General features: G+C 36.8%; 1 long non-coding RNA gene across 1 annotated transcript in view; it reads right to left on the reverse strand.

Moving 5' to 3' along the window:
* Positions 1-15971, reverse strand: part of LOC144321944 (uncharacterized) — a 429293-nt gene that overhangs the window by 122194 nt on the left and 291128 nt on the right. The window contains exon 4 of the long non-coding RNA XR_013387487.1: positions 6436-6620. This is a non-coding gene — a long non-coding RNA (uncharacterized LOC144321944). The remainder of the gene's footprint in view (positions 1-6435; positions 6621-15971) is intronic.

The following is a 15971-nucleotide window of genomic DNA, read 5'->3' on the forward strand; positions in this document are numbered from 1 at the left end:
AAAGCAAATAGAGCAGTTTTACAGTCCAAGATAACAGCGTAGGAAGACCCTAAACTCACCTCCTTCCGCTGACACATCATATATAGACCTACAAATAAAGGAATTCCTCTTGAAAAAGAAAAAAAAAAAAACAGCCAACTGAAAAACTTCTGCATAACAAAGGATAGAAGGACAACAGAGAGTAGGAGACCTAGAGCCAGGGTAATGATTAAAACCTCCACCCAATGCCAAGACCTACAGTAGGGAGGGAGATCACTGAGGCACCCACAGCAGATTTACCTACTTTTGGACACAGCAGAAAACAGCACTTTAAAGGGTAACTAGAGTCTAAATGAAGGAAATCCATTTTCTAACCCTATAGTACCTGCCGAACAGTAGAGAAACTGCAGAGACTCTCCAGAATCAAAGGTGCTGATGAGCACCACTGTTCACCTTTGTCCTCCACCTTGCTGGCACAGACAGGAGCAGGATCCAGGAGGGCTCTAGCTGGTCTGCTGGGGCTAGACCTAACAGATATAAATGGAATATTCCACCTAAGAACAGCCAAATACCCCTTCTTCTCAGGTGCACGTGGAATGTTCTCCAGGATAGATCACATGTTAGGCCACAAAACAATTCACAATAAATTTAAGAAGACTGAAATTCTATCAAGTATCTTTTCTATGATATGAAACCAGAAATTACAAGAAAAAAAATGGACAAAACAGAAACACATAGCAAAACTAAAACAACAAATGTGTTAACAAAGAAATGAAAGAGAAAAATCTAACAGTAACTTTGGACAAGTGAAAGAGGAATCAATAACAGATCAAATCTTTGGGATGCAGTAAATACAGTTCTAAGAGGGAATTTATTAGCAATTTTAGAGGCCTCATTCAAGAATCAAGAAAAATCTCAAACCATCTAACCCCACACCTAAAAAAAAAAAAAAATACAGAGAAAGAAAAATAAAGCACAAAGAGTAGGAGGAAGGTAATAAAGATCAGAGCAGAAATAAATGAAACAGTGACTTAAAAAAATAGAAAAGATCAATGAAAATAAGAGCTGGTTCTCTGAAAAGATAAGCAAAATTGAAAAAACTTTAAGCCAAACTCATTAAAAAAAAAAAAAAAGAAAGAGAGAGAGAGAAAGAAAGATCTTCAAGAGAGGATCTAAAGAATCTACAAGTAAGAAGCAACAGAGAGAGAGGGTAGTGTTTCAGAGGGAAGTACAGGCCCACAGACAGCTGAGGAAGTTTAGGGAAACATTTTCCAGGGACCAGAATGTCAAAAACTGAAAGGTCTGAGATTTTACCCTACTTATAAGCTAACTAGTTATGTTGTCCTAATTTCACAGATACTGACAGGAGACACAAAACTCCTGGGTCAGAGACAAAAGATGGTTTATTCAATCACAGAAAAAAATGTAACCAGAGCATCAGCATTTGCACGAAGTTCCTCAACCCCAATTCTCACACATCTTTCCAAGCAATGGGGTTGAAGTAGGGGGCAATACCACTCCCAAAATATGCCTCTATGGCATAGCGATTATTGTAAACTTTTCTTTAAGTATCGTTGACACACAATGCTATTATTGGTTTCAGGTGTGCAACATAGTGATTCAACATCTCCATACATTATGCTATGTTTAAGTCGGTTATTTTTAAGAAATAGCAGACCTAAGTGACACTCTGAAAACTGAGTAGAAGTTGCCCTTTTGTGAGAGATTTGATATTTGCAAGGGAAATCTCCATTTGTAAGAGTGTCTTCCTCTCTGCACCAGGAAGGATGCCTCTAACTCTCCAGAAACTCTTATCAATGGAGAAGGCAATTACTTCAATCTGCATAGCAACCTTTCTCTGTTTACTGAGATTTTCCTAGTAACCTCCCTTAACTGGCCTTCCTCCATCCCCCAACATCTTTTGTCTTTAGCCAGAGATGGTATTTAAGGTGGTGGCTTGGACTATTTCGGGGAGTGGTTTTCCTGGGTATCTTCCATGTATACAAGAGGCATACATGTTATTAAACTTACGCTTTTCTGTTAATTTTCCTCTAATTACAGGGAGGGCCTTCAGTCAAAAACCTAGAAGTGTAGAGAGATTATTGTTTTTCTCCTCCACAGGGTACATCACTGGAGAGGATCCCACCTTACAGAATGTATGGCTTTTATAACACACAGTAGCCTCTGTAATCTTTGCTCCAGCAGAAGATATTATTTTTATTATACAGAGGAGTAAACAAATTACCCTTTAAAGTTAGAAACTATCTTCTCAGACTGCAACCTACACAAGCATATTTGAAAAGATAGTCTAGAACAAAGGCAGGCAATGTCTCTACTCCAGAGATAAGCAGAAACACAAAAGAGCCATGGAGGTTTTTCTCCCTACATAACTATATTGAGAGAGCCAGCCTTGAGGCCCCTTATACCCCAATGAAAGAGAATGACATGGAAGGGGCAGGTAGTCAATCCGGAAATAACAGGAGATGAAGTGGAAGCCATTGGCAAAAGGGAAGGCATAATCTTGTTCACAGGTGTTTCAGCCTAAGAGACCCACCAAAGGAGAATTACAACTTGCTGACCTCTGAAGACACCACAAAAGAAAAAGCATTTCAACTGAGATTGAGTTAGCCATTCAGATACAGAATTGAAGGTTTTCATTTGGAAGGAAATATGAAGAGTCAGACTCAGAAAGTAAAGGTATGATTCAGCGAACAGAAGAAAAAAAAAGTCCAATGCTGCTGAAAAAAAAAATTATGTTGGTGAACATTTTAATGTTCATTTCTCAAAGTACTACATTCTCATTCCTCTCTCAGGTAACAGAGTAACTCACAAATGTGCAGCAATATTCCCCTAAATTTAGACAAAAAATGGTCACTTTGTAAGTGAGGGAGGAGGATATGCAAAGAACTAAATTGAATGCAATCCTCACTACAAAGACATCTAATATCTCCATTGGCTAAAATAAAAAGTCTTTAATATAAGCCTATTTAGAGTTTCAAACACTGACCCAGAGCAACAAAGTTAAGGAATTTGAAAGCAATGTTTTCATAACTAGGCAAATTATAGATTCTTTATTACTGTTTTAGGTACTGGAAGAATTTAATTGTGATTTTCCTATTAGCTTCCTGTCCCTTTCTCCTAACTATACAAATGCAGCTTACTTTCATGAATGATAACAGATTCCAGTCTAACATAGCATGACTTGCTCTGACATTTGCAAACACACAGCTGTGGGAACAGATAAATCTGGTGTAATGTTTATTTTCTAAGTGTGTGAAAGGAAATGGAATTCTCCTGCTTAATAAAGCTTCTGTACAATTATAAATTTAAACAATATGATGAAACAGTCCCTGAGAGGAAAAAAAGGATAGCATAATCTGAAATGTCCATTATATTACCTAACGTTATGTTGTATGGGTGTCTCACAACATGATATATAGCTGCTTAGAATCAGGTAACACTGAATTGCATTTTCCTCAATTCACATATTTGGAAAATGAGAAAAGGACTCCAAATATATGCATAACATTCAAAACTTCTATTAAAAATCCAGATGAAGAATGAAATGATTGAGCTCTTATCACGTAGTCCTAGAAAGACTTGATTATCATATATGCCTTTGAAAAATAGAGCTATTGATAATTCCAGTGATAAACCACCTCTGAAATACTTTTAAAAAACTCCGGAGGATTACACTCAACAGCCACCTACTTCTTCCATTATACTTTTCATTCTTTCTACACCCAATTTCCATCTTTTCCAATTACACTGTTGCTGCTGCACAGCTATCTTGACTTAGAAAATGATAAATATAAAGTGAGAAACACATTCATTAGAGGAACACAGGACACCATTGTACATTGGCAACAAGAAAAAACAGGATCTTTCTGAAAATTTTGTTTTTGTAATTCAAATAACATTCCTCTCTAGGCTCACCTTAACAGCCTTTAACAGCACACGCACTAATGTGCCTGGCTGCTCCTCAGAGTACTTATTTACAGATCACTTGTTCTCAGCAGAGAGTGGGAATGAGGGGCAGTTTTTCCCTCTAGAGGACATTTGACAACGTCTGGAGACATTTTTGATTGTTACAATTTGAAGGGGAGGTTGCTACTGGCATCTAGTGGGTAAAGTCCTAGGATGCTGCTAAACATCCTACAGTATGCAATGCAGCCCCCAAACCAAGAATTATCCAGTCCCTAACATCAATAGTGCTGTGGTGGAGAACCCCCACCTGAGATTAACACTTCACCCTACAGCATTCCAAACTACTTGTGTTCCATGTCTTTCCTTTGAGCAGCTTTTTAATTCCGGTTGATAGACTTTTTTCTCCTAAAGCACTAATTGCTTATGATTCAACTAATTTATATCAACTATTGTAACTCCTACAACTTTTTCTTATATTCACAAACTGTATTTCCTTACTTTCTATGTCCAGTTTATTATAGTGCAAAGGCACTGATGGGCCCTCCACTTCCTAACTATACAACCAGTCTTTGTGGCCTGTAACAACTCAGCTAGTTCTTTCTAGAATATTCCTTGAAAAGGAAGAAAATCCCAGGGAAAGTGACAGCATCCATGGCTGGCCTTCTCTGAGCTTAAATATACCCTCTGCTCCTGGGAGTGCTATTGAAAATCTCTCAGCATGTTAGTTAAACCACTAATCAAAATTGGTTATGTACCTGTGTGGAGTCAAACCACCCTTATCACAAAATATGCCTAAAGAATTGAAATCATCAAGAACCCAACAATGAGGCATTCACGTACAAGGAGTTGAACCAACATATTTGGGGAAGAAAGACAATTAGCCACTTGGATTTTTTCTGGTTTGTTTAATTCCTGTATCTCTCTGGACGCTTACACTGGATTGTTAACAGCTGTCATTTAAGTGATAGAGTAAACACTTCACTGAGCTGATAGAGTGAATTCCCTTTAGGATTTACAGGTTTGTTCCCTCTGCAGCTAGAAGTGCTCTCAGATAAGCCTCTTTCCATGCCCAACCCCTCCCTGGGATTTAAAGAGAGTCACCTTGGCAAAGGTCATGCCCCTCCCCTGCGCAACCAGCATACAATGACTGAGCAAGGGTACAAGGACCTGACCCCAAATCTGGATGCCTCAGATGGGCAATCCAAGCATCCAGTTCCTCCTGGGGTATGTTGAAGCTTTGGTTTTACTGCCTGCGGGCTTAACTTTTTGCTTTGTATAATCCAGCCTTCTGCCCCTATAGGGACATTCCCTTATATACTTTCTGCAAACTAATATTTATTTCAGAGTCTTCAGGAAGTGACCTGAAATCTCGAATTTGTTATCTTACCTTCTTCTTATACTGTAAGAAAAATATATTTTATAGAATACCTATTAAATATAAAAATAGGTAGTACTCAAGACAGTGAAGATGAAATTGGGTGTAGACCTTTATTGTTAAAGAAAATGTGCTCAATTCAAATGAGTGCTTTCTTTTCTTTTATATGCTAGGATGTAATAGAAGGTTATATTTATTTCACTTCCAAACACAGACTCAGTGAGCTGATTATTTACTTATTGAGCACAAATGTGGAAGAATGTAATTTTGCTAACAGTTCGTTCTCTGCTTTTTCTTTTCTTTTTTTTTTTTTTTTTTTTTGACAGAGCTTAGATTGATGGGCCACCAAGCTAATTTATAAGTCCCACTGTGAGAGAGAGGACTCTGTTTGATTATCAGACTGTCTCAGGTGGAAAACTGAAATCACTGTGTATTCAATTAGTTATTGAATCTTGACACACCAGGTGCAGAGGTCAGTCCACAAAGTGGTTGCTTTTGAGTAAGAAAACACACTCAGAAAGGGGTTTAAAGAAACTTGCACTGTTGGGCCATGTCTTGATAGATTACCTGAAATGGCCCATGTTCAACATCAGAACTGGGCTGCATTGACAGTACAAGAGGGAATAAATCAATGCATTTGGCAGTGCTATAAACAAATCGATACAAAAAAAGGAAGAAAAATTGGGCTTCCAAGAAAGTTTCAAAAGTACTCTCTGGATTTAGGTAAAACAAACTCCATATTCTCAGGGCTCCAAATTAGAGAGGATAGAATCAGTCAATTTAAAATAATGGAGGCCCTTGTCCCCATATTGCCCTTTCTTATCATTTTTAAAATTTTTGATGTTTATTAGAAATTAGCATAGATATCCAAAACATTTTGTTCTTCAAAATTTACTATCACCAAAGTGTAAATCATAAGGGATGGGATATGGGCAGGGGGAGAAGAGCACTGTTCCATTTACCATGCCCTTTCTTATGAGAATTAATAACTGCTGGTTAACTCCAAACAGATAAAATAGAATTAAATATAATTTGAAGTTCTACTGTCTTCAGTTTTCCATAAATCCACTCAGCACAGAACCAGGCACTTAAGAAGTATTACATAAATGTTCACTAAGTCAATATCCATAATTCAAAAAATGAATTACACTTACCACCCAGCATAAATCCAACTTCCTTTTGCTGACAGATCCACAAGCCTGGGAAGGTTTATTACAAAACCTCTAGTGGCTTCAGCTGCCTTGCTGAAGGCAAGGATGAAGTTCTGCTGGATGAAAAGGTGGGAGAGGGGGTAGAGCAAGGCCAGCTGGTGCTGATATTTCCATTCTTGAACCAACTTCTGGGGAAACAGGTGAAATTAGATAAGTCACCCGGTGACACGGGTTTCCACTGTGTCTTTTACAAAGAGCCCTACCCATCACCCTGCCTGCTCTTGGAGCTCAATCAGCCCCTTGATGGGTTCTGAAGGCCTTGTCACAGGCATCTGTCATTACCAAGATCTTTCTCCTCTGATTTCATTGTCTTTGCACATCTGCTGTCATTGGCCTCACATTACTTCCTTCTCCTCTATCAAAGGAGAGGAATTGTGTTTGCAACATTCTCCTCAAAAGTCATGAATCCCTCTTGGGAACTCTCTGGGCCACATCCACACAGACTGTTCTCTCACAAAACGTGACATTACCATCCCCACATTTTTTCTGAGGACATAATTAAACTCTGCTTTAATGACCTGGGGGAAGGAATGAAAGGTGTTTAAAATGATCATCACTGGCTTATTTCTAACAGGTTATCCTAGCTCGCAGTGACATAAATGTTTACCTACATTTGCTAAGTTTTTTCTCTCTATGCTCCAGTGCCCAGAACTACCTGTTGTATAACAGAGCTGTGGTACTCTGTGCAACTCTTTTCTTCCATTCTCCTTAGACCAAAATCACCGATTTTTTTTTTTTAATCTGTAAATATGCCCTCTTTCCTAAGCTTTAGACTTTTAAAAATTTACTTCTGGGGTTAAGGAATTTGGCCAACAATCACTTTATGAAAAATGCCTCTTTTTCTCACTTGCTCCTTTCTTTTTTTTCAGATTTGTTTGCTCAACCCTCATGCATCATATGTGGGATATTAGACAAAGAAATTCAGACAATCTTAATGCATTAGAGGTATGTCGTCAACACCTTGTACTAAAATACTTATCTCCACAACCACCTGTGCTATATTTTAATTTAGTGTATTAAAGTCTAAACCTAGGAAATTAACATAATTGTGTGGAAGAGAAACTTTAAGGAGAGAAAGTCTCACTTTTGATCTCTACTTGCATTACTTAAATAACCCTGTCGCTCACCCATTCCCCCAAACCATATATTTATTCACTCTTATTTTGGGTCAAACAATCCTGGTGAAGTATCCTGATATTTAATTTCAGAACTAAAGCATGAGGTTTCATGGTCTGCAACCTCAAATTATTTCCAGACTTTTTGAGATGCTATTTTTTGTAAATGCACATTAAGTACAAATAGACTTTCCCAAACGAAGTATTACTTGTCCAAGAGGGATTAAGTTTTTTGTACCTCATTTAAAATGCTTATTTTGAACAACTTTTGAGGTCAAACTTTCAAGACAGAATACACGAAGGGAACGATCACATTTATTAGTATAAATAAGTAAAATATTAATAACAAGTTGTGATACCTTGATTTCTGTCTAGAAACAGAGATAATCCAAACTGTGGATCAAGTTTGGCTTTCACAGTAGGATGACCCACTGTCCCAGTTTTCCCAGAATTGTTCCTGATTTAAAGCTGAAAATCTCACATTCTGGGAACCCCTCAGTTCTGGAAAAACCTCAGTCCCGGGAAAACATCAACAATTTATAGTATATGTTCTTAATCATCTATCTTGAGAGCAACAGAAGAAAATCATCGATATGGACAAAACAGACAAACCATTTGACACCACATATTGTATACTTTTGATGAGGTTCAGCACAGGTTGCCCCAGAATGTGTCATTCTGGCATATGCATTAATTGAGCTGAGGGCAGTTGAAGCCTAACATCAAGAAGAGCTTTCTACCTCCCCTTGAGCTGCCTAAAATAAATGAGATGGGGTCCTATACCAGGAAGAGAGCTATTACTAGAAATAAATTTTTATGTCAAAAAGACTTATGGCAAATACTTGTTTATCAAACATTTGTTTTTCCCATATTCTTGTGAACTGTCTTTCTTCACTATGAAGCCCCAAACCCTTAGCCCCTTCTCCTTAGCACCGGCACCATATAAATTTCAACTGCCTGTCCTTGAGTCTCATATCTTTGGAATTCCCATGTGAATGAAGTTAACTACATTTGGTTTCTTCTGTTAATGTGTCTTATGCCACTTTAATTATAAGACCAGCCAAAGAATCCAGAAGAGAAGAAATAAAAATTTTCCTTCCCTACAGTTTGGTTATTCAGAATATTTATAGTATCCAATATGCCAGACTTCTAGTTGGAATTTACTGATATTGTAACATGTGTTTATAAGTAGATAGTGTTTAATCAATATATATACACAGAAGAGAGCAAGCAAGTGAGGATAGCAGGAAAAGGCAGAAAGAAAGAATTTTAAAATTCACAAATTTAAGCAGTTATGGTTTTAAATAGTTATGTGAACACAACTGAATATGACATTTGGGACAGCACTGAGACTAACAATGATTTTAAAATAGGAACAGCCAGCATTTAGTTTCAAAAATGAGACCTCTGTAAGATGCAGGCTACATGAATAGTTTTAATCCTAAATTAAATCTTAGAAATGCAATGCTTTACACATTTCTGAATATAATGTAACTATGGTCTACTAGATAAGGTCTGCTCAATATTTCCAGAATGGAATTCTCTTTGAAGAAAGGATATAAATGTTTATGGTGCCAGGTGAAAGGAGGAAAATATACCACCCTTAAATATGTCTCTTAAGTAAATTGATTATTTTAAGTTGGTTATTTTGAAGAAAAAGCAGACACAGGTGAAGCTCTGAGAACTCAGGAGAAGCTACTTTCATAAGAGACATGGACATTTATAAGGAAATCTCCATTTGTAAGGGCATCTCCCTCTCTGTAACAGGAAGAGAAGATGCCCCCAAATCTCCAGAAACTCATCAGTGGAAAAGACTTGGATTAAAATCTGCATAACAACCTTATCTTTGTTTCCTGCAGGTTTTCTGGTAATCTTCCAAAATGGTCTCAGTCTCCATGTCTCTTCCACCCCTCCTCAACAATTCTTTTCTTTAGCTAGAGATGTTATTTAAGGTGGTGGCTCAGTCTATTTCTGAAAGTTTTCCTAGGTATCTCCCAAGTATACAGGAGTTATACATATTACATTTTTGTTTTACTCACTGTTAACCTGCCTTTTATTACTGTGGTGGGGAAAGGGGCATCTCAGCCAACAACCTATGTCACCATCTTGACCCCAAGACTTGACCTTTACTATCCACCTGCTTCTACTTCTGACTTTTTTCTATATTTTTCCCCAAAGCTCTTTTGTCCAGCTTATCTCTTAACTCAGGCAAATGGAAAGCAAAACTGCCCCTCAAGCTACTAGCCACTGGCCTGCAAGACCTCCACCTGATCCAGACCACTCAGACCAATTTAAACCAAAGCCCCAACTCACACTATAGAGTGATCTCTAGAATGACAGGCAACCACCTTTATCTCATTGTAATACTAAAATCTCTGCGAGAGGAGGAGCAGAAGCCTCATTTACATAACATACAATGTATATATAGGCTTGTTTCCTTAAGGTTAATGTGCTACTTAATGCCCACCTATACATACAATGACAAATTTCTCCTTTTTCTTAAAAGATTTTATCCATTTATTCATGAGAGACAGAGAGAGGCAGAGACACAGGCAGAGGGAGAAGCAGGCTCCATGCAGGGACCCTCACATGGGACTCGATCCCGGGACTCCAGGACCACGCCCTGGGTGGAAAGCGGGCAATAAACTGCTGAGCCATGCAGGGATCCCCAAATTTCTCCTTTTTAAACAGTCATCCTAACCCTAACTAAAAAGAACCTATCCACTGTTGCTTGAGGAGTCACAGCTTGGGAAATTATTCCCTGTGATCTTATTTGCTGCAAATAAATTGTGTTTTGTGCACCTACAACTCAACCTGCTGTAGTTTCTAATTGCCACTCATCACGGAATGAACTCATGTTAGGTCAGTTACATCTAAAAGTATAGAGGAAAAATAATTTTTTCCTCCCCTGTCATAAGCACAGAGTAGTGCATTAAGGATACGGTCCCAAAGAAACTGAAGCAATGGAATATACAGTTTAAATAGGATATGAAAAAAGGTTATGCCCAGGATTTAATAACAGTTTTAGGTGAACGTCTTTGGAAAGTTACTCATGACTAACTAAAGATATTGATTAATGAAGTACTATTCTAGCTACTTAACACTGTCCATCAAACCTTCTAAGGTTTCCCTAGTTTGTTGTCCTGCATCTATTTCATACATTTTTCCAATTTTCTCAAAGTTCCTACCAATCCCTGCCATCCACATGACCAAATAATTTTGCTGTATTTTTCATTAGAAGGACTGATGCATTCTGTAAATTCTCAACCACTCAGTTAACAAAGTTTCCTATACACATGCTTATCCTTTCTCATTCTCGTTGCAATAAAGTTTACTCATTTCTAAGACACACTGCTCAACAAAATCTGGGAGACCTAGCACCTCTCAGCCCCCAGGGAATGCACATTACTCATTCTTCCTCTTATAATCTATCTGCACCTACCATTAGCATTTTACATTTCTCCAGTTTACCTCATTTATGAAAAACCAAACAAAGCATTAACAACATCAACAAAAACTCTTAATTTCATATATGTTCTCTAATGGTCCAAGTCTATCATTCTTTTTGCCTCTTCAAAGCAAATGCCTTAAGAAAAAGGTGCCCATATAAATATAGAAAATTTAGATACTATACTATGCTTTCTGTGTCTGTTAAGTTGATAATCAATAACAAAAAGGTAAAAGGACATACTCATTTGAAGATTTAGAAGTATACTTCTAAATAGGCATGGTCACACCCATAAAAAATAAATCTTAATGAAAATTCAAACATATTTAGAAACAAAATAGTGTAGGTAAAAACTTATGAGGTGTAGATAACACTTTGAAGAATATTTATAGTCTGATATGAGGAATAAAATACTAAGAATACTGAGCAAAGAGTACATTTCAAGTAATTCAGAAAGAGAAAATAAAAGGGATTAGAAGAAGAGAAAAATAAAAGGGCAAAAATGGACTGAAGTAGAAAGAATATATGAAAATAGATAAGAACAGAAACTGATTCTTTAGAAAAAGCTTTAAAATAGAAAAAAAAATGGTGGCAAGACTGATCAAAAAAAAATAAAAAGAAAGGAGGTACCATTCAACGAAGAGAAGAATTCAAAGGTGAACATGATTAACCTAATTCAGGAAAGGACACAAAAGTTCCTAAGGTAAATACTCTCATCAACTTCATGCCAATTTATTTAAAAATCTGGTTGAACATAACTATTTAGAAAAGATACAATTTCCCAGTATTGAACCAATTTGGCCTATAATCATTAAATACATTAAATCAGTAGGCAAAATCTATTCACAGAAATGCATCCAACACACAATTTTCAAGACCAATTTTATCAGACATTTGAAAAGCTGATCTTATTCAAATGTTCAGAAAATACAAAAAGAAAGCATCATTTATGGATTTTCTAATTTTTGAGACTATTTTTTCTTTTATATAAAACTTGAAACACCTAATAATAAAGTGAGTTTACTTTTCTCTTGAATATAGATGCAAAATCCCTAAATAAAATATGAGTATATAGAATCTAGCAATATATTTAAAAGATACTCAAACCAAATTGGATTTATATTAGTAATACAAGCATAGTTCATCGTTAGAAAGGCTATTAATGTAACTGATCACATTAACAGTTTTAAAAAGAAATCTACTGAATTTCTCATTCAGAATTACTGAACTCTCATTCTGAATTACTCATTCTTTTAAACTTTCCTTAGTAAAATCAGGATTAAAGGAAATATTCAATAACAAAATTTATTTGGAAAACAAAGCACAGAAAACTTTATAATTAATGGCAAAAGGTAACATCATTCTCTTTAAAACTAGAACAAGACAAGTAAAATCACCAATATGGTTTTTCTGCCCCACTTCCTATATATTTTAACCCACTAATCTGCCTTCTTCCTCCACTATCCTTCTGAAATGCTCTCAACAAAGTCAAACGTGTTCTCTTGTTGTTTAGCCTAATGGTCTTCCACTGATCTGTGATAGGCAAAGTAATCCCCCTACCAAGATGACTAGCTTACTGAGACCCTATAAGCACACACATTTCTGCTGTTTTATTTTTTATTTTTATTATTTTTTTAAGATTTTATTTATTTATTCATGAGAGACACAGAGAGAGAGGCAGAGACACAGGCAGAGGGAGAAGCAGGCTCCATCAGGGAGCCCGATGCGGGACTCTATCGGGGACTCCAGGATCACGCCCTGGGCAAAAGGCAGGCGCCAAACTGCTGAGCCACCCAGGGATCCCCATTTCTGCTGTTTTAAATCACAAAATCACCATTTGTTACAGCAGCAAGAGAAAACGATTATGTTCACCTTATTTTATTTTTATAGTTTTTGGTATAATTTACCAATCCTTCCTTGAATTACTATACCTTCACAATTCTATGATTTCATGTTCCTCTGGTTTCCCTCCTTCATTTAGAGCAGATCCCCCTCAACACCCTTTGAGGAGGGTTCTTTTTTTGCCTCTCCAAAAAACTTTGATATAACTCTGGTAATTCCTCTCCATCCTAACAAATTTTCCACCTAACTCTGCTTTGGTTACATCTCTTATGCCAATGATTCTCAATCAGGGGCAATTTTGCCCTCCAGGGGACAGATGACAATGCCTAGGGACATTTTTGGTTGCCATAACTGCTGGCTGCAATGGACATCTACATGGAAAAGGCCAGGGATGCTGCTCAGCATCCTACAATGCACAAGACAATTCAACATGACAAAAAATTATCTCATACAGAATGTCAGTAGATCCAAAGTTAACAAATTCTGATCATGGAGACTGATGATTTCCAAATTCTCCCTTTCAACTTAGATCCTTACCAGAGGTACACACAAATATATCTAACCAACTGTTCTGTATCTAAAATGAAAATGATAATCTTTCCCCCCAGTTTGCATTTCCTAATGTTTTCCCTATTACAACAAATAATCATAGGCTTTTTCCAGTTTCCCAACCTACTATCTTGTATATTTTTTGTGTCTCCTTCAAATCTCATCATTGCCCAAATGCCATTACTTTCCCTTCCCTAAAATGTCATGTAAACTTTGACTTTTCTTCATCTCTATCAAGGTTCTTTAACTCTGTCTAGATTATGATGGAGCCATATTATACAAATAGTAACTTTTGCATAATTAATTTTACTTGTTCTATGAAAAGAAATAGGGTAAAATTCTTTGAATAGTGTGAGCAATTCCACCAACCATCTTAATTTCATGAGGGGTTGCCCCAGAGTCAGCAAGACTGTGACAGATGCACTCGCTAATTCCTCTATAGGTCCCAGTTCCTGTGTGTCCCTTTCGTATGTGAGCTTCTTGTTGACCTAAGAGTATAGACTGGTTCAGAAAAGTACAATAAAACTCCTAAATGCAAGCTAAGTTGCCATTTAACTAAGCACATGGTGGACATATTACAAGTGAAGGAAAAATTACCTGTGGTTTGTACCTATTAAGATCGTATGTTGAACCAAAACTAGTACTTTCTTAGTTGATTTCAAGGCATTTCTGACAACCAACAATGCTGTTGAACTTACCTATTGAAGTCAGAAACAACCACCCACTCAGATATGAGACACCGCATTGAAACAGCCAGCCTCTCCCCAACCATACTACAGCAGCAGAGGTAAATTCTAAATGATAAAGCTAGTTATTGTTACCCAGGGTGAATTTTTCAGAGGTTTCTCACTACTGACAGGGCAAAATCTGAACCTATTTGGGGGGGAATAAAATACTTTCAGGATCTTATTCTAGTTTATCTGTTCAGCCTTATGTCTTACCATTTCTCCTCTTACAGGCACAGAATAAATATTAGCACTATCAACTTAGTAATACCCTCAAGAAATCTTCAATCTAGTAAGATTTAAGATAAACTGGCAGATTCCTAGCATCAAAGACTAAAGTTTGTAAAGAAAGCTAGCTTCTGGGGTGTATTTAATATATTTAGAGAGAATTTAGTGGCAAATAAGATTGGGTAGGAATCTTCCTGGTATTGGACCCATCAGGAGTCAGCACCCTCTCCTTTCTATACATGAGCAGAAGCCAGTTAGTCAGCTAAATGCCTCAGTTCATAAAACCCACATGCTTTGCCCTCATGTTAAGGTGGCAGCTAAAGAAAGGAGGGAGTAAGTGTGAAAACAGAGTCAGGTGTGGATTTTCCAGATGAGATTCACATGCTGACTCCTCCCCATTGCACCAGGAAAGCAGGTCAGGTGGAAAAGGTCCATGGAGCTGGAGTTAGATTTCATATGTTAGGACACTGGGCAATGGGGAAGCTTCTAAAGCACTTTACACATGTGCTCCAGGGAATTTTTGGAAGCAGCCACCTCAAAGAAATGCATGCCCAGTTCAAGGAAAAGATTTTGTTTCTTTTCTTTAGTACATCCTTCCTGTTCCAACACCAGAAAAGACAAGGAGAAACTTAGAAGGGTTGTCTACACCCAGGTCCCTCCAGCCAAGGTCAAAGCAAGGGGGAGAGGGATGAGATCAGAGGTTGAAAGTGAACCTACTTGTGCTTCTAGTTCAATGAAAGTGACTGGAAAGGGTGTCATGGTGGAGGAAGGGGGAAGGATGATTGGATATGCATAAATACATGTTATTTCCAAGAGAGATGGGAGAAAATATAATTGTTTCACGTTTAACATCACTTCAAGCTCAGGTTGTTCAATAGATGGCTTAATTTACAATTCTGATATTTAAAATATCAAGAAAAATCACCCTAGAGTACAGTTTACAGAAAAATGATAGAAAGAATATCTATTCATTAAAAAATATTTCAGGTGGCTAACTTACTTTAATCTTTATATTTCTATTCTGCTGTGAAAGAACATTATGCAGAGATAAACAAAAAAAGTTCTTAATCCCATCACTGACAAAACCCCTGCTGACATTAAAATGTATATTACATGTAAATGGCCAGAAAATACATACAAAAGACTTTGATATGAATTCAAATCTTTCTTTTCTATTCCCACATCCAGTTATCTTTGTACATTTCCTTAAAGGTAACCATACTTAAAAATTTATCCTTCAGCATATACACTAGCATATAGATTATTTACTTGTTTATTTTACCAAAAGGACCCCATATTTTCATACCAACACATGTGGATCTATCCCATTCTATTTAACAGCTTAAATGTATAGTTATAATTTTTTAAAGCACTTCCCAACTAATGGACCTCTAGTATATTCCAGCTTTTTGTTGTTAAAAAAATTATGCTGCAAAGTATATCCTGTGCATATATCTTGTCTTTTTTTGTGAAATATAAAAGTGTTCCTATTATTTCACCATAAATATGCCAACAGTGAATACCACCAAAATTTTTAAATAGTTGCCAATTTGATGTGTTAAAAACTATTTT

The sequence above is a fragment of the Canis aureus genome, chromosome 10, assembly GCF_053574225.1.
Source record: "Canis aureus isolate CA01 chromosome 10, VMU_Caureus_v.1.0, whole genome shotgun sequence".
Taxonomy (NCBI): domain Eukaryota; kingdom Metazoa; phylum Chordata; class Mammalia; order Carnivora; family Canidae; genus Canis; species Canis aureus.